Raw genomic sequence first — 22150 nt, 5'->3', positions numbered from 1 at the left:
AGAACACAGAGACCGGGCCACACCCGCTCTCAGCCCAGGGAGGGTCAATGGCTCCCCCGATAGCCACAGTCAATGCTGCCCTGGGTGAGGAGTGAGTCGAGGTGAAGGAAAGGCCCCCAGAAGTGGTGACCCTGAGTAGGGCGCTGGAGAATGAGTGGTGAGGACAGTAGGTCTGGCTGGGGAGAGCTAGGAGCCCCGACTGGAGTGGGGTGGACACCGGGGGTCCTCCCTATGTGCACCCGGGCTGGAGCTGTCGGTTCCTGTGACTGCAGGAGTACACGGGTGGCTGCTAAGCAGATATGTGGTGGAGTCTGAGACAGAGGCAGGGTGAAGAGCATCACTTCCTGGCCTTCCTATAGCCCAGGACCCAGGCCCAGCTGAGACAGAGCTGGGAAAAAAGGTTTACACCAAGGACAACCAAGAATGCCAGACCTTTGCCTGCTCTGGGACTTGGCCACGGCCCCTAGGAGAGTCAAGTGGGCTGGGAACTGGGGTTCTGGCAAGATCCTGGGGTCCAGCCGAATCCTACCCCGTTTCCCTCCCCTCAGTGAGCAAGAGGGAGCAGGCAAGAAGGCCCTTCCCTTACTCACCCTCTCTGGGCATCAGGTTCATGCCCCACTGCCCCCCAGGCCACAGAGCAGCTGCCTGGGGAGAAGAGGGCTCTGGGACCTTGAGATGGGCTCCTCTCAGCTGCTGGCCCTCCAGGGGATTCTGCAGGGGCTGCCAGACCTGCAGAGCCCACCAGCCTTTGCACCCCTGGGGAGGGCCAGTCCAGGTCCCCCCTCAAAGTTCTTGGTACCCAACCCCCCCCCACCATGCCTCAGCTGGGCTTGGCCCGGAGGTCCTGCCGCAGCCAGGGCCCTCCCTGCCCCCTTCCCTAGGAAGAGATAAGTGTGGCTGAGGCTGAGATAAACTTTGATGCCCCAGGCCCTGATTAATGGCAAATCCCAGGAAGTTCCCGCCCCATCCTGAAACCCCATCTGCAGCCTGGCTCAGCCAGACAGTGATCCCACCCATCCGGGGCAGGCCTGGCCCCAGAGGCCACCACCGCTGGCACACCCCAGCTGCCTCTCCCTGAGGCCTGGCCCTCCCTGCCCAGAGCGCTGCCTCAGGCCCACTCTAGGAATAAGAGGACTGAGGGTGAGGAGCTGACCCCCACCTCCCCCATGGGCCTTCCTCACTCTTTTGCTCTAACACAGGTGAAAGGCCCCCTGTGACACTCTCTCTTTGGAGGCCAAAGGGTGAAGCCAGGTTGTCCCCTTGGGGTTGAGCCACGGCCCCATAAATGCCCAGTGGAGCCAGCGGAGTCCATGGGGAGGGATCACTGAGGAGGTGTGTGTTTCTCATGGCTTCTTGTGTCCCCAGACACCCCCGTCCCAGCACTGGTGACCCCCTATGGTCCCCACCAGGATGGACTGTTCCTTCCAAGTGCTGGGGGTGCTGTCAGGGAAGGCCCATGTGGACCTGCCAGTGGGGACATGGGACAGGCAGAGACCAGTCCACCTAGGAGGAGGCCTCTGGGGGACCGGGGGGACATTGGGAACAGCAGGAAAGGCAGCTGGGGGCACAGGGTCCTCCTCACTTCCTTCCCTTGAGTGAGGTGGCCCACCTCCCACCCTGGCCTGGGGCCCCATGGCAGCACCCCAGCTCAGACAGGCGCTCAGGATCGGGTCCCTGAGGTGTATGGGGACAGTGCAGCTCTGGCACGGGGGTCTTCAAATGGTCCTCTAGCCTGTAGAAGACGTGGGTACACTGAGGCAAAGGGGCCTTGGCTATGGTCACCTGGAGGTCAGCAGCAGAACTGGGAGCATGTCATGGGCACCTAGGCAGTAGAGGCCACATGGCAGGGTGGGGTGGGCCAAGGCAGACACCCCTGAACCTGGTGGGGGGCCTCGTGCCTGGCCAGAGGGCAGGAGGCTGGTTGAACTATGGTGGCCACCGGGTGTGGGCAGGAGTGCGCCTCACTTGGCTGGGGGGCATGCGTGGCGCCGTTGGGCAGATGACTTAATCACAGGCGGGCTTTGTCCCCTGGCGCCCACCCCCCTGCCCGGATCCTCCGCCAGGCCAGCCGCACACCCCCACCCCCACCCAGCTCCTAGCAACCTGCAGCCGAGCGTGGGCAAATTCGAGCAGGGCTGGGGGCTCTCCGCCACAGGGCCTGGGAACTGCACAGGGGTGGCCGTGGGGTGCGGCTGGGCGGATCCGCCCCAGGCTGGGCTTGGGGGACGGCTGCCTGGCCTGGCCCGTGCCAGCCCCCGAGGAGGGCATCCTGGGAGTGGCTCTCAGGCTGGCATCCTGGCAGAGGAGGCGCCAGGGCCAGGGGTGGGGGCCGGGGGCTTTGTGTGCTTCGGGGCCCCTCTCTTCCTGGGCCCCCACCCAGCTGATCCTGTCAGAGCCTTAGAAAGTGGAACAAAGGCCCTGGAGGCCCTGAGGGGGCCAGGACGCAGGCAGGAGATGGGGTTTTAATGACCCAACTACAGCGGTGGGAGAGGAGGCAGCTCGTTAACCCTGTCGGGCCCTCGCTCTGAGGCCGCCCCTCTGCCAGCAGGCCCCCATCACTGACCCCATGAGACTGGGAACAAAGTGAAAATCTCATCTCCAAAGAGTCAGGCCTGGGAGCCTGGGTCCCTGATGCCCCAACCCAGGCAACCTGTGCCCCAGTCCCCTGCCCGAGGCGCTGGGTGAGACAGAGCCCTGGACGGCAGCCGGACACAAGGCGGGAACGCCCCGTCCATCCGTCATCACTTCCCCTCCACACTTGCGACTTTCCTGCTTCCTGACCTCTGACAAGGAACTGAACTCCGGCCAGGGTGTTACCTGCGGCGTGGGAGCCTGCCCTCCTCCTGACCGGAGCCCCTGCCAGGCGCAGCCCTGCCACCCCTCCCCGGTTCTCACACGGAACCTCTCCTCACACAGGCGGAGGGAAACTCGCAGCCCTGTGGGCCACAGAGCTGGCGGGCGGGATGGCCGAGACACCAGCTCCCCGCTCATTCCACACCATTCAGGGGCCTCCCTGCCCCTCCTGCCTCAGTTTCTCCACCTGTAAGATGGGCACGTGGGCAGGTAGGAGGCTAGGTATGGGGCGCTGTCTCTGAGGCTCCTTAGAGACTGATGGGGGTGTCTCCCCAGGACCCAGGGTTAGGGGTTCTGAGTAGAAAGAACACCGTGGGCACCCCGACAGCCCTGACTGTTGCCCCCCCCCCCATTTGATTCTTTCTGCTCCCAGCCCCCTGAGGTTCTCAGCAGCACTGCTACCCCCCCACTCCCCACCCATCCCCTGCCTAGAGGGGCAGAGCTGGGCCTGGGCCTGTCACCAGCTGTGTCCTTGAATTTGTCGTGTGAACTTGGACTTGCCATGTGACCTTGACAAGGCCTGGGTGCCCAGAGTCTTACTTTTCTGGAGGAGAGGTGTCCAGGGACCTAGGGCAAAAGTGGGGCAGCAGACAGAAGTTTCCAGTCCAAGCCACACTGGACAATCCACAGAGAGCACCAAAGAGGGGAGCCAGGAGAAAGCAGCCCCTCCCAGGAGGTGGGCAGGCCAGGACTGGGGAGGGGGGGGGCAGGGGGCAGCGGCAGAGGGAGGAGGTGCCATCGAAGCACTGAGTTCCCAGCACTGCTCACAGCAGCCCCCTGCGGTGGGGACCAGATCAGGAAACAACGGAGGCCCAGACAGGGGGCCAGGCGCCAGGTCCCTGTGGACAAGAATCTGCTTCCTGGGCCTGAGCCCCCCACCCCCTGGGAGTGGACCCCTCTATCCCTCCCTGGGCCAGCACCCCGCATAGGACTGGGGTGAGGACATGGGGCTGCAATCACAGACTTCAGGAAATGGAGAGTGACGCAATTCCTGCTCCGCTGTTGGGCCGACTTCTCACGGTGGCTCAGGGTGGGGAGCCCAGCCCAACGCAGCCAGGGCACCGGGCAGAGGTCAGGGTTTCGCTGCAGGGCCTCTTCTGCTCTCGGGACCTCAGCCCCGGCAGACAGCCAGGCACTCAGCGGAGGAGAGTGGCCCACCCACATCTCCCCCGGACTCCTCCACCAAACAGACCATGGGGACCAGGTGGACACAGGAGACCAGTGAGGGGTGCCTGCCATGGCCCAGAAGAGTATAGACAAGGCTGGTCTGAGGGGAGGCCAAGGTCCAGTGGGATGCCCTAGTGGTTAGAGAGTGGGCAGGCTCAAAGAGGATGCTGGGGTCAGGCCTGAGAGCTGGGTCAGGTGTGGAGCTGCCAGTAGCTGAGCTGCGTGGGGTTAGGGGTTAGGAGCAGGGCATGACCCTGCCAAGCTCAGGATGCGCAATCAAGATGCCCATTAGCTGGGTCCAAGTGCAGGCACTGACTAGAGGGCACATCCGTCTGCGTCCACGTGTGTGCATGTGTGTGCATCTCTCTGTGTGTTCCTCTGTGCAGGTGACATGCGTGCATGCCCATGGGCCCATGTGTGCCGACCTGGAGTTGGGCCTGGGCCCCGAAAGGCCACCAGGGTGGGTTTGTGTGGCGGGTGCTGAGGTCGAGGCACTCATCATGCATCCGTGAGTCACACGTATTCCTTTCCGGGAGCACCTGAGTTCTGCCCACCACAGCTGCCCCCTCTTCAAGGCCCTGAGCTTCAGCCCGTCTCCAGGGTCTCCCAGGCCCTCTCGTAGGAGGCCGAGCCCTGGTTTGGGCACCCCCACACCTTCCTCCTTGGGGTGGGGATCCTGGATGGGCAGCGGCCCTGCCCGCCCTGGCCACTCCATGAGCACACCACGAATGAAGCCATTCCCTGGCCTTAGGCAAGCAGGCCCTGGACCCAAGAGCCTGCACACAGGACGACGCTGCCGGGACGTGATTGAATCCAGTCTCCTCCGGGCAACCGTCTTCCTGGGAGGGAACTTACGGCCGGCTGACCAGGACAGAAAAACGGAAACTCCCCCCACAGTGGTCCAGGTCTGCTCACCTGTGGAACGGGCGGCCGAGGGGGCATCGCTGTCCGGGAGGGGATAGTGGCCCGCCGGGTTAGGGGCGGTGGCCACACGCTGCCAAGGCACAAACAGCCCAGCTTGTTTTCACCCACGGGGTTCCACAGGGTTTCCAAACGTCTTAATAAGGAACGTGGCCTGGGCGGGAGTGTGGCGGCCGGGCCGTGAATGGCGCCTGTGAGCGCGGAAGAAAGGCTGTCCTCGGCGGCCGCTGGGGGGGCTGGGGATAAATGGCCCCAGTCATGCCGCCGGGCTGGCCCAGCGCGAGTGTGCTAAGTTGAAGCTATAAATTACCGGCCGCGGCCAGCGCCACCGCAGCGCGGGTGGGGCGGCGGGGAGGGGGCGCGGGGGCTCCGTAAATCGGCTCTTTCACCACTGGAGGCCGCGCACGAAAGAAAAACTTTGTTTTATTAAAGCAACATCAGGGTTGTGGCCGCCGGGCCGGGAGGCGCCGACAGGAGGACTGGGCACCGGGCAGGCGGGGGGCTCCCGCCACACCCCGGGGCCTCAGAGAAAGGCCCCTTCAGGAGGGACCAGCTCCAGCCAGTGGGGCTGAGGACTTGCTCTGCACCCAGCCCAGCAGACTCCTGCTGCATGCTCTCCCAGCGGCCTCGCTCTTGCTCCTCCAGACCCAAGAAATTGCCCAGGGTCCCTATGAGTCCCCTGAGCTAGCCTGTGCCCAGCCAGAGGGGTCTACTCAGAGCAGGGTTCCTGGGTGAGCCACTTCCATCCCCAAGAGCCACGTCTTCCCTTCAGCGTCTGGGCTGGGCCAAGGGCAGCCTGGGGGCCAGAGAAGGAGGGAGCAGGGGAGACCAGGCCCTGTGCTCAGGCCCCGCTCAACAGAGCAGCTCTCGGCTGTGAGGGCCACAATGAGGCCAGCCCTTGGGCACAGCCCCCCAGCCAAGGCTTCTGCCCACTCCTGCCTGCTCCATCTCCGGGTCAGGGAGGCCAGGGAGTTGCCTAGGGAAATAGTTAGACACTTTAAGTGGAAATGAATGGAAACTAGGGGTCTTCTCTCCATTCCTCCAGTGGCCACGAGGGCTCTGGAGTCCTATAGACCCTGGCCTGTGGAGTGGGTGGAGACCCAGGAGGCAGTGAGCGTGGGCTTCTCCTGCCACACATCACCCCCCCGAAGGAGGCCCCTGACGGCCCACAGCCCTGCCCCCTCAGCTTGCCTTTGCAGCGGCTCCCCCTGAGTGAGGTCCTCTGTCCCCCCAGCCTCTTCCAGAGCCTCCTCCAGAGCACCCCCAGCCCCACAAGCCACAGTAGGGGCTGCAGCCTGAGGCCCACCCTCCCTCCCTCCTGCCTGCACCTCTGCCGGGGGACAGGGCTGAGTTGCTTCTCCTGAACCCGGTCCCCTGGCAGGATGGGTGCCTGCTAGTGGGGTCTCAGGCACCGAGTCAGGCAAGCAAGGGCTTGTTTGTAGCAGAGGGTCATCTTGGCTCTCTGTCAAAGTTGCAGCCAGCTGTGGCCTGTGCCGTCTGGACTTTCAGACCCCTCAGCTGGGAACGGGGTCTGGCGGTCAGGGTTGGGGTTCACTCTGGGCCTCTCTGTGAGCTGAAGTCCACCTCCCTCCAGAGCCCTTCTACCTGCATCTCCCCACCAGGCTGCAGGGGCGTCCTCCTACTTCAGCCAGATGTCCACACTGTGCCCTAGCCCTGGACTGGGGCTGTCCCCTTCCAGGTCATATCTGGCTTCCCTGGCCCTTCCAGTCCCACAGCCAGGGCCCTCCTGTCCCCTGGCCCATGCACTCAGGTGAGTGGAGGTTCCCAAGACCACAAAGAGCTGGACTGAGTCAGAGCCTGGTGGAAGGAGGGGCTGCCGGGACCAAAACAGATTGCTCAGGCAGCTCCTCCTCCCCAGGGTCCCCAGGCCAGGCAAAGCTCTAGGGACAACCTGGAGTCCCAAAGCCCAGGCCCACCTGCCTGGCCCGGTTCATGAGGCCACCTCCTCCGCTATCACCCCTCACACTCAGTCCAGGGAAGCCCGCCTTACTTGACCAGACCAGAGTGGGCACCGTGGCTCATACTGACCACAGCCCACCTCTGGTCCTTGACTCCCTACCATCTCTCCTGGGAGAAGGTGGAGGAGAGGTGCCGTGCAGGCAAACCCCACGGTGGGCCTGGGTGTGGTCCCCACTCTGCAGCCCCGCTCAGTTGGGGCCTGGGCCAGCACGCAGCAGCCCTGGGCCTGTCTGAGCACGTGTGGTGTTCCCCGCTCACCAGAGCCTCCATTTATGCCCTGTGAGGATTCGGAAACCCAGACTCCCAGCTGAAGAAATGGGCTTCCCAGGGGTCACACAGCCATTTGCAGATGTCAGCCCCATGGGGCACCAATGACTCACATCTTCCCTCCAAGCTGAGGTGGGGATCCCATGAACGAGACTGACTGGAGCAAGGCCTGCCTCCCAGTGGGGACATTTAGATAGTGACGTGAGTAGGGGGGAGCTGGGCAGTAAGGGGGTCAGGGAGGGGGCCTCAAGGAGGGTACTCTTGGGTTCAGACCTGAATGATAAGAAGGAGCCAGGCCTGAGTGGCCCTGAGTTTCAGGGCACCTGGTGGCCCAGTGGCTGTAGCAGAAGGAGCCAGAGGGTGGGGGATGGGGGGATAGCAGCTGGGGCCGCAGAGCACGGGTGCGCCAGCCTCGTGGCCACTACAGGGACTTTGACTTAGACTCAGAGGTCACAGGAGCCACTGCGGATGAGAGTGGCACATGGATGGAGGGGGCAGGGTGGCAGGCGGAGCAGCTCAGGCCCTGCGGAGAGGCTGGGGGCTGAGCAGTCGTGGGGAGAGGTGGAATTCCAGGCCCTGGTCTGCGGGCCCTGGGCCCGCTCTTACCCTTCTGTCCCCTGACTCTGCCTGGGGTTCTTCCCTGATGTGGTGGGCAGAACCCAGGCCAGGCTAGGGTGCTAGGTCCTACGAGGGTGCCAGAAGGAATGGCCTGGGAGGCGGCCCTGCCCCCAGGGATCATCCAGCCCTGGCCCACCACCCAGGAGATGAAAAGCCTTGGCCCTGTCCTCTGCGGGCCCCACGGTGCCCTGTGAAGGCTGTGGGAATGCCCGCAGGGGAGGCTGGTGCTGGGCACTGGGAGGGGCTGCTGGTGCTGTGGCTGTGGCCCAAAGGGCCTCCTGGCTGAGCCCTGGCCACCCTTCGGAGGCCACACTGTCATGGCCTTGCCCAATCTGAGACTCTGGTGGGCACTGGGGAGCAGGACATACCATCCTCTTTGACCCAGCCACAAAGAGCAAGCCCTGTGAACAGTGCCTCAGTCTCCCTACCTGGACTGCTGATAGACACAGAGGTTCTGGGAATGTAGGGGGTGGGAGGGGGAGTAAGCCTACTCCCCAACCCCCCCTGAAAGCGCTGCCTTATTGATCACAGTGTCGCCTTATTGATCACAGTGTCGCCTTATTGATCCAGGAGAAGGCCAGCCTGGGAGGACCCTCTCTAACCTCCACTCTCAGGTCCACAGTCCAAGGACACATCCTGGGGCCATCACCACTGAGCAGTCAGCACAGAAGTCCAGCCAGAACTGGGGCACAGAGCCTGGTCCCTGCCCTCTTCAGGCCAGGCATCCCGACTGGGGAGAGAATGCCCTGCCCTGGGAGGGTGGGCAGCCTCCACCATCCCTCTGCTCTGGCTGGGGACCCCTGACGGTCTGACTGCGGCTGCCACCAGGGTTGGGGGACAGGCTCCCAAGGACCTGCGGGCAGTGGCAGGCGTTGTTGCTCCCCAGGGCTGGGCTGGGGCTGGAATGTTTGCATTCACTGTTTGCCCGCGGGGGTGCCCTCCCCAGCCTGGGGGCCCAGGCCCAGCTGAGTCTACAGCTCGAGTCAGCTGGGGAGGAGGAGGGACCCTCTGGCTCCGATGGGGAATTCCAGGGCCGGCTTTGACACAAAAGGGGCCTTCCTGCTTCAGGCCTGTCCCCTGAACTGGGAGACCCCAGCCCAAAGAGTCGCTCAGCCCGCTCCTCCCCCGCCGGGCCCTCCCGTCCCGGGGCTTCCCAGCCCGGCTCGGAGATTATGCAAATCCCCGGCGGCTCCTTAATTAAATCCCTAACGAGGCGCTGGGGCCGGGCCAGGGGTGGCGCTGAAAGCCGGGGTCACGCTCCGGAGGGGCCGGCCCGTCTGCGCCAGGAGGGCCCCGCGCGCCCCACCGGGCCTGGGAACCGCGCGGCCAGAGGGGCGGGCCGGCCCACGGCCCTGCAGTGCCCCCGCCCCCGCCCTGCCGGGCCTCAGTCTCCCCGCCGGACGCGACGCGCACCCCCGCTCCCGCGCCGAGATCGGGGTCCGGGCGGGAGGCCGCCGGGGCGGGGCGGGGCGGTCGGGGGCAGCGGCCCCCGCGCCCCGCGCGCCCCTTTCAGACGCCTGTTGTTGGGCCAACAGCCCGGGCCGCGGCCGCTGAAAGGCCGGGATTAGCGAACATTAGCGGCCCTTTGAGCGGCGCCCGGGGCGCCCCTTCCGCCGGCCCGCCCCGCCCAGGCCGGACCGCGGGCAGGAGGGGCGCCCGGGGAGCAGTGGGGGGACTGGACCGCGGGCGGGAGTGGGGCGCACCCGGAGTGGGGGCTGGACCGCAGGCGGGAGGGGAGGCCCGGGGTGGTGGGGGGGCGGACCGCAGGGTGGAGGGGGGCGCGACCGGGGTGGGGCCAGACCGTGGGCAGGAGGGGGCGCCTGGGGAGGAGGGGGGCAGACCAGGGGCGGGAAGGGGCGCCCGGCAGGGGGACAGGGGTGAGCAGGAATTCCCCTAGTCAGTGTCAGGCATCGGGTCGGAGTTTTGCCCTCGTTGGAGCCAGGCGGCGGCTGAGGCGGGAGGCCAGTGGGCCACAGCACGGTGGACCTGGATGCTCACCCTGCTTACCCGACCCAGAGTTGGGCAGGCTTGGAGAGGCCCACACCCCCTTATCCTCCACGGCTTCCTGGGGGTGACCTGGGGAGCGCCCCAGCCACCTTCTACTAGTCCAAGGTGGTCTCCAAATAGGAGGAGAGAGTGCTGCCCACTAGGCCAGGGTGGCCTGGCACAGAGTCTCTCAGTGGCCACCCAGCCCCATGGAACTGCTGCAGGGCAGTTCCCGCACTCACCTCTGGCCCTTGCTTCCAACCTTCTGCTGCCAACCCAAGCACTGCCTCCTCAGCAGCCTGCCTGGATTCTCCCTAGCTGAGCTCCAGGCCCCAGCTCCCCAAAACCCGCTCCCCTCCTGGAACTCCTGGCCCCGAGATCACATGAGTGGGTTAGCATCCCTCCCCTGGTGCCCAGCTGGGATCTCACCCTTTTCTCTCAAAATAATTCTTGGGCCCTGGGGCCAGTGACTCCCAAGGGCACCAGAGAGGACGCTGCAGAACAAAGAGGACGCTGTCCCCAGATGGAACTCAGGCATGGCACAGTTGCTGAGTGCTGCCTGCCTGCTGCACCCTGTCCCAAACACCTGACACAGATTAAATGACGAGGTGGTATTACCATTACCCCACTTTATAGATGGGGAAACTGAGATGGCGGGAAGCAGCCAAAGGTCACAGTGCCAGTGGGTGTGGAGTGAGGACTTGACCTTCAACTTTCACACCCACAGTCTCCGTTCTCACTCTCATCCAGCCACCTGCCTGTTTAGGGCAGCTATTGGTCCAGGAGCACTCAACATCTGCCTACATTACTGGGTCCTGGGGTGGGGGGGGGGGGTGTCTCAGCCTGGACCATGCAGCACTGACCTGCCATCCCAGGGTGTGGTCTGGACTGGGCCTTTCCGCTCTGAGCTCTGTTCCTGCTCATTGCTGGAAGCCGGTTCAAACCCCACCTGCTGCCTGGGACCCGCATACAGGGACCCACGTGTATGCGCATGCACACACATGCACACGCATGCACACGCACCACAGCAAGCGCCCCCGCCCCAGGAAGAGTAAACATCTCCACCAGAGGAAGCAGCAGGCCCGTCTCCCAAGAGAAAAAATGTGGCTAAACCAGACCCAGGCGGCCTGTGGGCCCCACTCTTGCTACCACCCTGGAGTCACGATGGTCTCTCAAGTCTGGTGGTAAAACATTGACAGCTCCCCACTCCAGGGGCCTGGCACCCACATGGGCAGGTATTGTGGGGGAGCATGGGGCTGGGCGGGCCTGTAGGACCAGGCAGGTGGGCACCAATGTGGCAAGGCAGGTGTTGGTATTCGAGCATGTGCATGCAGCTGGGCCACTGTGCATCCCCCGCCCCCTGGCCCCTGTCTAGATGAGTGAGCCTTGGGACCTGTGGGGCCCCCGGGGCTGCCCCATCTAGCCCTGGGATCTTGCCTGACAGAAATCCAGGCTGCCCTGCCTATGGGCCCATAGCTTTGCTGCTTGTGTCTCCTTGTGCCCCTGCCCCCGAGGCCCTAGATGGCTCAAGACCAGCTGCAGGCAGGCGTGGGACCTGTGGGGCTTGAGAGGGCACCCCTACCTGTGGGAGGGCCAAGACAGGGTCTCCCTGGGTCCTGGGCCCCACTGGGATGACACAAGTCCCAGAGTCTCGCCTTGCTGGCTGCAGGAGATTTTGACCGACTGTGACCCTTTCGCCTCTGGAAAGGCAGGAGAGAGGCGGGCCCAGGCCCCCCAGGGGCCCCCACCCCCCTGGCCAGGACAAGGACAGGCCTGGCCAGATCCTATGACTCTGGAGAAACCACACGGAGCCTGGGGTTTGCAGCGAGAAACCCGATCAAGTAATGACAGGGTTGGTGTGGGGGTGACCAGCTGACGGAGCCGCCCCATCACGGGCCTATCAGCAACAGCAGACCCCCATACCCTCCGCTTCCCACTGACAGCAGACACCAGAGGCCAGGTTCCATGGCCTCCTGCACCGTCCCCCTCTGCCTTTGCCTTCATTGGGCCCCCCAGCATCTTACTCAGCCTAGCCACCTACCTCCTGGCCAGCCCCTACCAGGGCCTTCTGGAGCTTCTGGGACTGCTCTTCTGGAATCATCCCCAGGAGGGGTGTCAGAACGAGGGGAAGCTGTGCCCCCTGCATTGTTACCTGCATCCCTCCTTGTGCCAGGCTGGCCCCTCTGTCCCAGGCCTGAGTTGCCTCCAGGCCCCAAGGCTCTGAGGTGAGGGCCTGGAACAGTGAGGAACTCAGGCGAAGTCAAGAGGAACAAAGGATCCCAAGTGTCCTGCAACCACTCACCCACTGGGAGCCCAACCCGCAGACGGACTTGTGTACAGGGACCACACATGTCCCCATAGGGGCTCAGCCTGGGCCTCCCAGAGCCCCGTTGGGCTGCCTCTCTGTTAGGGTCTGGTGCCCAGCTGCATGGCCAGGCCTTTGGACAGCTCCTGGGAGGCCCAAGGCAGAGGCAGGCCTGCGGAGGTCCCTGGAGGGTCCTGGACTGGCTGGCCACAGCCACACCCGCACTCAGAAGCCAGAATCCACTCATGAGCCTTACTTTACCCACCACCTTGAAACACCTTATGACAGGCCATGTCAGCCCAACTTTCAGGGGAAACTGAGGCAGGCTCCAGTGTGCAGCAACTGCCCTGGTCACCCTGGCGGGGAGGGTGAGGGTTGGCTGGGATGGGCAGTTGTGGCCTCCCAGGACTTGTGGGCGCGGGGCAGGCACTGCAGGTCCAGCCGGGGCGAGCGCCAGAGCCTCCGTCGGCTGCTGCGGCCCGGGCGGGCAGCTTTAATTACCGCTCGCTGGGCCCATTGAGCTGTGCTAATCTGGGGCCGCCGCCGCGGGCGGCGCAGGCGGGTGCCCCCTCCCCCTGCGCCCGGGCACGGGGTCCCCGGGTTCTCACGTCCCGCCGGCCCCAATTAAAGCGAGCTCGACAGGGCTGCTGCGGCGCTAATGAGCTCCGCGGGCTGCGGGCTCCACGCCAGGGGGGCAGGGCGGGGTGGAGGCGGAGTTGGCATGGGTGGGGTGACTTGGGACCATTCCTGAGGAGAGGCCCAAGGGACTCCCCTATCTGTGCCCACCTGCCGAGCGGAGCTCTGTGACCCCCCAGGAAGAAGTACCTGACCGTGGGAAACCTGCAGCTCCCGCCCCAGTGCAAAGCGCCCCCTTAGCCTGCAGGAAACGCTCTCAGAAGTCAGGAGGCCCACAGACAGAGCAGGGTCTGGGGTCCGGAAGGACAGGACGAGTGACCTGCCAGGGTCAGTCCTGCAGAGCTGGGCTTCCTCAAGTGGACAGCCGCCCTGAAGGCAACTGTGGGCCATGAGAGGTGCACATCCTGGCATTGGTCTGGGGCGGCACCTTGTGGGGCTTAGACCCAGGGGTGCCCCTTCCCACTTAGAGGAGTAGCCCGGGCCCAGGGGGATGGTGGTGAGGAATAAGGGATCCAAGGCCATGGCATTCTAGGCTCTTCAGCTCTGGGACCCAGCAGGGGGAGTGGCAGGACCAAAGGAATTTGCTAGAAACTTCTGAGGCTGTCCTGGGGTGCCCAGCTCAGACTGGGTATGGGACTGCAGGTCGGGAGCCCTCCTCCTCACCCCCAGCCCACCAGATGGGGGCTCTCAGTGCCAGGGCCTCGAAGGGCCTTCAGGTCTGCCTTGCAGTACAGCCCCCACTCCTATCCTCGTCCCCTCCAGTTCTGGACCCTGCCTGCGAGGCCCCAGCCTTTGAAGGGGGGTGAACAGGGGTCTTGGCAGGCAGAGGCCCCATCTTAGCCCACAGAGGCCCAGAGAGGAGTGGCAGGCAGTGTATGGGGGGTGGGCTGGGAGCACAGGCCTTGGTCCAGCTATGTGTATCGGGACCCTGACTCTGCCAACCCAACCACTTAGGGGGCCCCAGGGCCCAGAGCCTGATCAGCAAGTCCTAGCAAGGACTCTAGCCTGTCCTCCCCTCCCCCCATGCACACAGACACACAGCACATGCATATGTGGATGGGGCTCAGTGAATATTTGTCATGTCATGGAGGAGGTCAGTCATGGAGGAGGCTGAGTTTGTGCAGAGGGATCTGGAGGCCGTGCAATGACCTGGTTTACTGGGGGAGCCAGAGCCAGGCAGAGAGCCCAGGATGGGCTAGGGCACCAGGGGATTGGCCAAAGCCAGCTCCAAGCCACACAGAGATGTGGGCACCCAGACACACACATGCCCAAAGACCCAGCAACGGTGGGGGATCCAGGGACAAACCAGTAGGAAACCAAAGGTGTGGGAGGGAGGGTGTCACAGCCACTAAAAGATGCCTATGGTCCCCTGCTTGCAGCACCGGGCCAGGAGTCACCAGAGCCAGACTAGGAGCCGGGTCTGGGCTGGGCCCCGATCCTGTGCCCACCCAGGTGCCATGCTGTCACTGGGCCCGCCAACCTCAGCCTCTCTCCACCTCCTCCTCCGCCTCTTGGGCCACTTCATTGACAAGGGGTTTGGGGCCTGTCAGGTGTAGGGGTGGTTTGTGCTCTGGAGAGAAGGGGACCCCCGTTGGACCCCCAAGTTTGCTCCGCCCTCACCCCATACCCCTCCAGGCAGCCTCCCCTCCCTGCAGTTCCCTCAGGGCACTGGGTTTTGTGCTCTGGGGGCAGGGAGGTGCATGGGAGCCACTCACGAGCCAGGAACAGTTTGAGCCCTGAGAGAAGCTGATGGGAAAGGGGGCAGGCATCTCTCTTCCAACTGCCCCTCCCTTGGGCCCTGGCCCACCATGCCCACCTCCCTGCCCAGCCAGAGCCCGATGCCAGCCCTTGTTCCCTGGACAGCCGGTGAGCGCTGGAGGTGCTATCTGTGACAGCAGCAGAATGGGCCCGTCGCACCCAGGACAGGTGTCGGCGCCTGGGAAGGGGCCAACTGGAAACCCAACCCCACCCGCCACCCCCCACCCCCGCCGCAAACCTGGCAGGCTGTCCCCCAAGAGTAGAGATTAGCAGGACCCTGGTCCCGGCCCCTCCCAGGTCGATCTGCCCTAGATATAGGCAGGGGCTGGACCCAGGGGGACCCGGAGCCACTTCCAGAGTGAGGGAGGTGGGGAAGGGGAGGTGGGGGAGGGGAGGGGCTCTCGGGTCTTGGTCTCCCTCCTGCACAGTGGGGCCCACTCTCATCCCTGAGTTGACAGGGGCCCAATCTCAGATGGCAGCTCCCTTCCTGCTCAGATGGCAGCAAGATCTGGGTCAGGACGGGGGCCGGGAACAGCAGTGAACACCGGTGTGGGCTTACAGTTCTCACACCCGCCTCCCTCGGGCACCCCGGGCCCCCACTGTCCCCAGGGTTAACACGACGGGCCAGCTTACACACTGTCTGCCGAGCCTTTGCCCAGCTGTGGCCTCCTGCCGGAGCCCTCCAGTGTCTCGTAGCACCCCCGCTGCCCCCCCAGGCCCCTTCACTGGCCACGTGCTTCCTCATTCCTCAGACCCCGGCCCAGCTGTGGCCTGCCGTGGGAAGCCCCATTTGATCCCCCCAACTCCAAGCCCTGTTCTTCTTGGCCCAGCCTCACGACCCTGTGATGGGAGCTCCCAGGGAGGGTGGCTCCACCCCGGGGTTCCGTGTCTGGGGGTGTGCTGGGGGTGTGCGTCCCACCTGGAGCACTGTCTGCTCTGATCCCCATCCCCAGGCACAGCCCTCCCTGGGCCACGGGGTTGAGGCCCTCTGCTCGCCCTCTAGAACGGCTCTCAGCTCACCCTGCGTCCGAAGCCCTCCCGCGGCTGTCGGGTCCAGCCACCTTGCTGGTCACCTGGGTGGTGCTTCAGTGTCTTCCCTGCTTTCCTGTCTCCATGCTCCTCGCCCACCCACCTGGCTGTTTCCCTGCACCCTGCAGCTGTTGATGACCCACTTCTTCTGCCAAAGCCCTCTCTGGGGCTGTGTCCCAGCCACCACCCTGGACCCTGGTCCAGGCTGGGCCCCTCCCCACAGGTCTTGGCCCCAGCTGGGCCTTCTGCTTGGGGCACCTCTCCCTTGCCTCCTCTTCACCCCCGATTCTCAGGGATTCGTCCGGGAGCCCCAGCTGTCCACTCACCTGCTGCCCTTCATTCCCCCGACCCAGACCACACATGTAGTGGGGTCTTTAGGACACCCCCCCCCCCAGGCTGACCAAAGGCCTCTCCTGGGCTTGGCCACCTCTCCCAGACCTGCCCCTTGGACCGAGAGCAGCCCCACGGCCGTTGAGCCCAGGCTGCTGGTCCCAGTGGCTATTGTTGACATTTCTAGGCCCCGGGGGCACTTGGACCCCAGAAAGAGGGGTAGTACAGGACCCACCTGAGCCCATAGTCAAGCTGCAGCATCCCCAAGAACCCCATCCCATCTGGGCTCTGTCCCTGGACACTAGCCTGAGGGTATCAAGGCCACACAGCGTTGGCTTTATGAAGGCACCTCCTGGACCAAGTCGGGGTGGGCGGCCGGCGGTGTTGAGGTGGGACTGTGGGCGCTGTGGAGGGTAGTGGTCATGGCAGGATGGGGCTGCCTGAGACCCTATGCAGGTCACCCAAGGGATAGTGCCTACCTTCCCCTCGTGTCCCCTACAGCCTGGGGTCTGAGACAGGGTCTTCTTGCTGTGCCCTGGTGGGCAGTCCAGGGCTGGGGCAGAGGCAGGGCTGATGATTCCAGGGCACACAGCCGCTGCACATCCAAAGGTCAGATTAAAGCAGGTGTCCTCCAAGAGGGAGCACTGCTAGACCCTCAGGTCCAGGGGACACTGGTGCACAAGGGGTCGAGGGGGGTCTGCAGAGCCCCACGGCTCACCCCTTCGAGGTCCTTGGGTGATCTATCACCCTCAGCATCGGGGGAGGGGGTCCCTGGAGGGAGCTGACCTTTGCGACTTAACTGGGAGCTCCTAGCACCAGCAGGTCAGCCCGAGGGGGCCTGCGAGGCGGCCCTGTCCACAGAGAAAGGCCAGCTGGGATGCTAGGGTCCCTGAGCCTACCCGCTGGCCCTGGGCAGTGGGGCTCTTGCTATCCTCAGACCTCCCCTTCCATGGCTTCCTGCCCGGCCTGCCTGCCCTGGCTCCCGAGAACACAGTCGCGGTGGCTGAGGCCGCAGCTGGGAGTCCAGCCACCCTGAACCAGCCTGGCACAGCCAACCTGACATGGACAAGATTGACAAGTGGATGCTGGACAGACAGCCCAGGCCAGCTGCGGCTGCCCTCACACTCCACCAGGCCAGCCGGCTGACGCTGATGCCTCCTGACTCCCGGCCTCTCCGGCCCGTGAATGGGCGGTGTTTTTGTCTGGGGCGGGCGCCGGCGGGAGCAGCGCCCGGGATGAGGCGGCCAGTGCTGGGTCAGCGTTGCTGCCACCCAGGGCAGGCAGGGAGCCTCTCCCTCCCCTTCCTCACCCCCTTGGGCCAAGGGCCCAGGCCATTCCCAGGAGGACACATGCCACCCGCCTCAGCTCCTCAATTATGCTTCTTTGCCTGCTTCCCGCTCCAGCCATAGACGCCTCCACCAGGAAGCCCTCTGGGAAGAAGACGGCCTCTGCGTCCCAGCTCTGTCCAGTGGCCTCCAAGGTCCCCACCCAGCATCAGCCCTGAGCATGAGCAGGCATCGTGTGGGGGGTGAGTCCTGACCGCGAGGGACTTCGTTCCGTGGGGTGGCTGGGGAGGCCAGGAGTGAGGGGTCAGCCGGCCTAAACCTGGATCCCTCACCTTCTCCTAAACATGCCCCCACCTCTCTCACATCCACAGGTAAGCCGTTGGCAAGGCCACTTGGCTCTACCTTCAAGACATACCAGAGCCTAACGCGTCCCGCCGCCTGGTCCCCTCCCGCTGGGACCTGCGCCCACCTCCTCACCGGCCCCTCCTCTGCACACAACCTCTGGAAAACCTTAATCAGGTCATATCCCCGCCTTGGCCAGGCCCCCCGGGCTGCCGTCTCACTCCAATAAAACTCTTTATAGTAACCCATGGGCCGGCCTCCTCCCTCTTCCTCAATCTGCACCAGCCTCGGTCTCTCACTGTTCCTCAGACTTGCCAGCAGGCCCCAGCCTCAGGGTCCTTGCAGAGGCTGTTCCCTGGGCCTGAAGCGCTGTTCCTTGCACATCAGGATCAAGCTATCTAGTGGTCAGGGACCAGACTTTGGGCCATTTACTCAATGTCTCCTCTCCCCACCCTCAGCTCAGCTGCTACAAAGATGGAGTTGGTGCGCCTGGCTGGCCATGATGAGCGCAGTGGCCGTGGACGCTAGGATTTTGCTCTTCATTCTTCCCCCATGGGGCTTGTGGGGCTGGGGATTGGGGTCTGTGTCCCCTGCTCATGGGCGTCTATTGCTCCCAGAGGGCTCATGACGGCCTGGGGTGAGAATGCCTGGTGTCTCCCGCGGCGGGCTCCGTGCTGGCCGTGCGCCCCACCTCCGGCCTGGACCACTGCCCCCCCCCCCACAAACACACACACTACACTTTCCTCAAACACAACTCCATTTCCATTTGTGCCACTGATTGTCTGCGCGGACAAAGGCCCCTTTCAGGGACGTCAGAGGTTCAGCAAATAAATAAATGAATGAAGTCTCGTTGGAGGAAGAGGTGGTGGGAAGGGGCTGTGGGGGCAGCCGGCGTCCTGTCAGCTGGCCCAGCCCTCGGAGGGCGCCCAGGCTGGGGACAAAGAGGACGGCCAGAGGTACCGGGGGACATGCCCACCCAGCACGGGGGTCTTGAGCTGTGTCTGGGAAGGTTTGCAGGTATCAGCCCTAGGAGTCAGGGGTGTCCCACACAGAGGGCTCCCCCAAAGACTCAGGGCTAGCCTGGCCTGGAGTCTGGTGTGTCCTGTGTCACAGCTTGGGTGCTCTTGGAAGGACAGGATTGGAGGCCCGAGGCCAAGGTGATGGGGGGTAGACTTGCATGTGGTCCCCTGTGTGTCCCAGCAAGCCAGCTGACATCCTTGACCTTCCTGGGGTCCCAGCTTGGACCCGGAGACAGCCCTGAGCCCAGAGGAGTGACCCTCCTGGCAGAGCTGAGCTCTGTGGTAGGCAGGCAGGATTTGGGGACCCCGACGTGCCACCTTCCAGGGCGGGAGGCCAGTGCTCTGCCTGATCTTGGGACCCCCGCTCTGCGAATCCAGAACTCGGGGGACACGTGACTGGGCACCAAGACGCTGGCCTGTAGGGGACTGTGGGCTACATTCATTCCCGCTCTGCTCAGAGGTCAGCCCTGCCCCCACCCCTGCCTCCTCTGCCACCACCAGCAGACTCGAGGGTGCACAGAAACCTGCAGCGAGCCTTGAGAGTGTGGCCCTGAGCTGCTGCACCCTCCTGCCGGGGCCGCCGACACCCTGCGCTGGGAACCCAGGAAGGGTAAGGGCCACGCTTCCCAGAGGAGCCTGGCCTGGCCAGTCTGGGAGACAGCAGGCTGTGGGTGAGGCTCCCCAGGTAAAGTAGAGGCCACAGTCAGGTTCCAGCCCTGTAGCGCGTCCTGCTGTCCTGCTGTCCTGCCCTCCAGGAAAGACAGAACCGGAGCTGCAGTGGCTGTAGAGAGGGCTGGAGAGGTCCAGGAGGGCTGCATGGAGGAGAAGGCTGGGGGAAAGGCCTACAGGGGAGAAGGGGCCGGCCTGCTCCGTTGGCCACTGCTCCTGTCCAGCCTGGCGCAGGACCCGGGGCAGTGCTGACTCCTGGCCATTCTGGGGACAACAATGGCCGGCATTTAAATTCCAATTGAGTCGGCCTGAGTGGCCGCGGGCGTGAGAACAGGAGCCCCCACCCCCAGCCTGAGCCCCGCCCGCCACATTCCTGCCTCCCCGGAGATGGCCATGGCCGGGCCGTCGCCAGGGGGCCGGGAATGCGGCGCTCAATGGCCAGGGACAAGGGCCCATTGAGCAGTGACGGGCGGGATTGAGCCGTCAGCACCCCTCCACTCGGAACCCCCTCCTCCGTCCCACCTCCCTCCGGGTGTTACCAACGTCAGCGACTCAGCGGACCCTGCTCAGGCCTTCCTGAGCCTGGGTCCCCTCGACTGCCCACTGCCCCAATGGCCTTCACCCTCTCACCCCTCCCCCGAAGTCAGAGAGACGGTGTCTTAATCGGATTGTGTCACGCTCCTGCCTAGAGCCCTCGGGGGCTGCCCAATGCCCTCAGGAATCGAAAGCCACGCTCCTCCTCTGGCCACAGGGCAACTGACCGCTGACTCTCCTTGCCCACCCTGTGGCACCCAGAGGCCTTGTCTGACCATCCGGTCCGGTCACCTGCTCCCATCCTGTCTCACTGGTCTGCCTGTGTTCTTTCACCACATCCCCCCGCTGTCAGCCCCACAGAGGCAGGACCCTGTTCCCTGCCCTGTGTCCAGCGCCTGGCATTCAGGGGCACCCACACGTATTTCAGGAATCAAGGTTTTAATGCAAATGAGCATGGCATGGCCAGGACCCATTGGCCATGTTTCCCGGGACCGCAGACAGGGCACGTTGCCTTCATGGCAGCCCTATGAGAAGTGAGGATGACGGTGGCATGGTGGCAGCCCCTTCTCCTGGCCCCACGTGGGCCCCAAGGGCTGAGGCCTGTCTCATCAAGCAGCTCAAGTCCCCGAGAGCCTGTTCTCACCTCCTCCTTGGATCTGCCCTCTGCTCGTGGAGCCTGCCACAGGCCAGGCACCGGCCTGAGAAACGTCCACCCCCACCCAGACGGTGAGCAGCGCCCATCAGTGTCCACCCCCACCCAGATGGCATCACAGGACAAGAGCCTGGGCCTCGCTGCCCTCTGTGGCTGCCCACGGCCCCCTCCTCTCCTCAGGCCATGTCAGTGGCCTTGTCTCAGGCCAGGGCAAGAGGATGTCAGGCAGGGTGCCAGGGAACCTCAGCCCAGGATGGGGTAGTTCCAAGGGGCACAAAGCCCTGGTAGACAGGGCCCCCACCTGAGAAAGAACTCGGGGGACATAGGGAGGCTGGTGCAATGCCTGCAGGCTGCAGGGTGTCCCTGTGCCCCCACCTCCTTCCACCCTTCTTGGGAAGATGAGCTCACCCACCTGTCTCCTAGGTGCACTGGGGATGGGGGGCGCTGGCTGGGGTATGGAGGGGGGGCATCCTTGGCCGGGGTGGGCACAGCAGCCCATGTCCCCAGACCAGTATCAAGGAACCCCAGACAAGTAAGGTGTGATGGTGCTGGGAGTGGAGTTTGGGCTTCATGGGAGCCCCCAGGGAAGTGCAGATGTGGGGGCCCCAGGCAGGCATCTCCTCAGGCCCTGGCCACCCAGACCATGTGGACTGCCACCCCCAGGCCTCCCTAGAGCGGCCTGACCATATCAACCTCAACCTCAGGACCAGATCCAGGACCACACAGCGAAAGACAGGGAGCCCCCTCCCCTGCCACCAAGGACTGCCACACCAGGTCACTACGGGGCTCCCACAAAACGCATCCAGAACCCAGCCTGCACTCTACCCTCACTGTCCACACCCCAGAAACCCCCTCCAGCCTCCAGCCACTGCCCTCGCCCTGAGACCCCCGGTCAGAGCAGCCCCTCCTCGGCTCCAGGTCCCCCAGTGGCTGCCATCTTGCTGAGGAGAGGCCAACTCGCAGGCCGCCCGGGGTCCCCACTGCCCCGCCCCTGCCCCGTCCTGCTGGAGCCCTTGGCCCCAGGGTGCCTGGCCCTTTGGGCCATCCGTCCGCCTGGAGCTCTCCTCCGTCACGTCTGGGCATCAGTGGTCAGCATGGTGTGGCCACGTCCCCTGCATGCTGCCGCCAGAGCCGCACACTGTCCTCACCACCGAGGGGTTCGGCCTGCAATTTGTCCCTAGCTGTCTCTGCCCTGACTGTCCAGGCCTGGAGGGCAGGCCTTGGTCTGTGCTGCTCACGTGAGGCCCCCAGTGCCCAGGGCAGTGCCAGGTGCATGGAGGGTCTCGGGGACAGCGTGGGACGAACGGATGAATGAATGGCCAGCAAATGATCCCTAACTCACAAGTGTGGGGCGGAGGCAGGGAGTGGAGTGGAGCGGGTGGCCCCTACATGGCCTGTGAGGTCCCCAGGTGGCCCTTCGCTGTCCCCGTTGTCCAGAGAACACCGAGGCCTGTGAAGGCCACCCCCCACCCCGCTCCACACAGGCATCCCCGTAGTGGTCAGAGCCTCTCGAGCCAGGCTGCCCTGGCTGTCCTCACAGGTGTGGGGACCCCTCCCCAGCTTTGTTTTTGAGGGGAAGCCCTGGGCCAGCTGGCCCAGCAGAGTCAGGATGTAGAGCACGCAGGAGGCCAACCCCCAAGGAGCCACCGCCCAGGGGCCCCTGTGGCCTCGGTCCCCCCACCTCAGCCGGCCGGGCGGAGCAGCGGTGGCAGCCAGGCCTCGGCTGTTGAGGATATGCTGCAGAGCTCTGCACTGCCTTGGGGGCCCAGGGAGCCCCATACCCCAAGGCCCATCTACC

General features: G+C 64.6%; 1 long non-coding RNA gene across 1 annotated transcript; it reads left to right on the top strand.

Moving 5' to 3' along the window:
• The first annotated feature begins 2778 nt into the window (after positions 1-2778).
• On the top strand, positions 2779-17726 carry LOC111772987 (uncharacterized). The gene is made up of 3 exons (XR_002807203.2): positions 2779-3063; positions 17254-17378; positions 17508-17726. It is a non-coding gene; the product is annotated as an uncharacterized lncRNA (long non-coding RNA).
• Positions 17727-22150: the final 4424 nt, after the last annotated feature.

Source organism: Equus caballus, chromosome 3, assembly GCF_041296265.1.
Source record: "Equus caballus isolate H_3958 breed thoroughbred chromosome 3, TB-T2T, whole genome shotgun sequence".
In the NCBI taxonomy this organism is placed as follows: Eukaryota; Metazoa; Chordata; class Mammalia; order Perissodactyla; family Equidae; genus Equus; species Equus caballus.
This window is presented reverse-complemented; position numbering and strand designations above follow the sequence as displayed.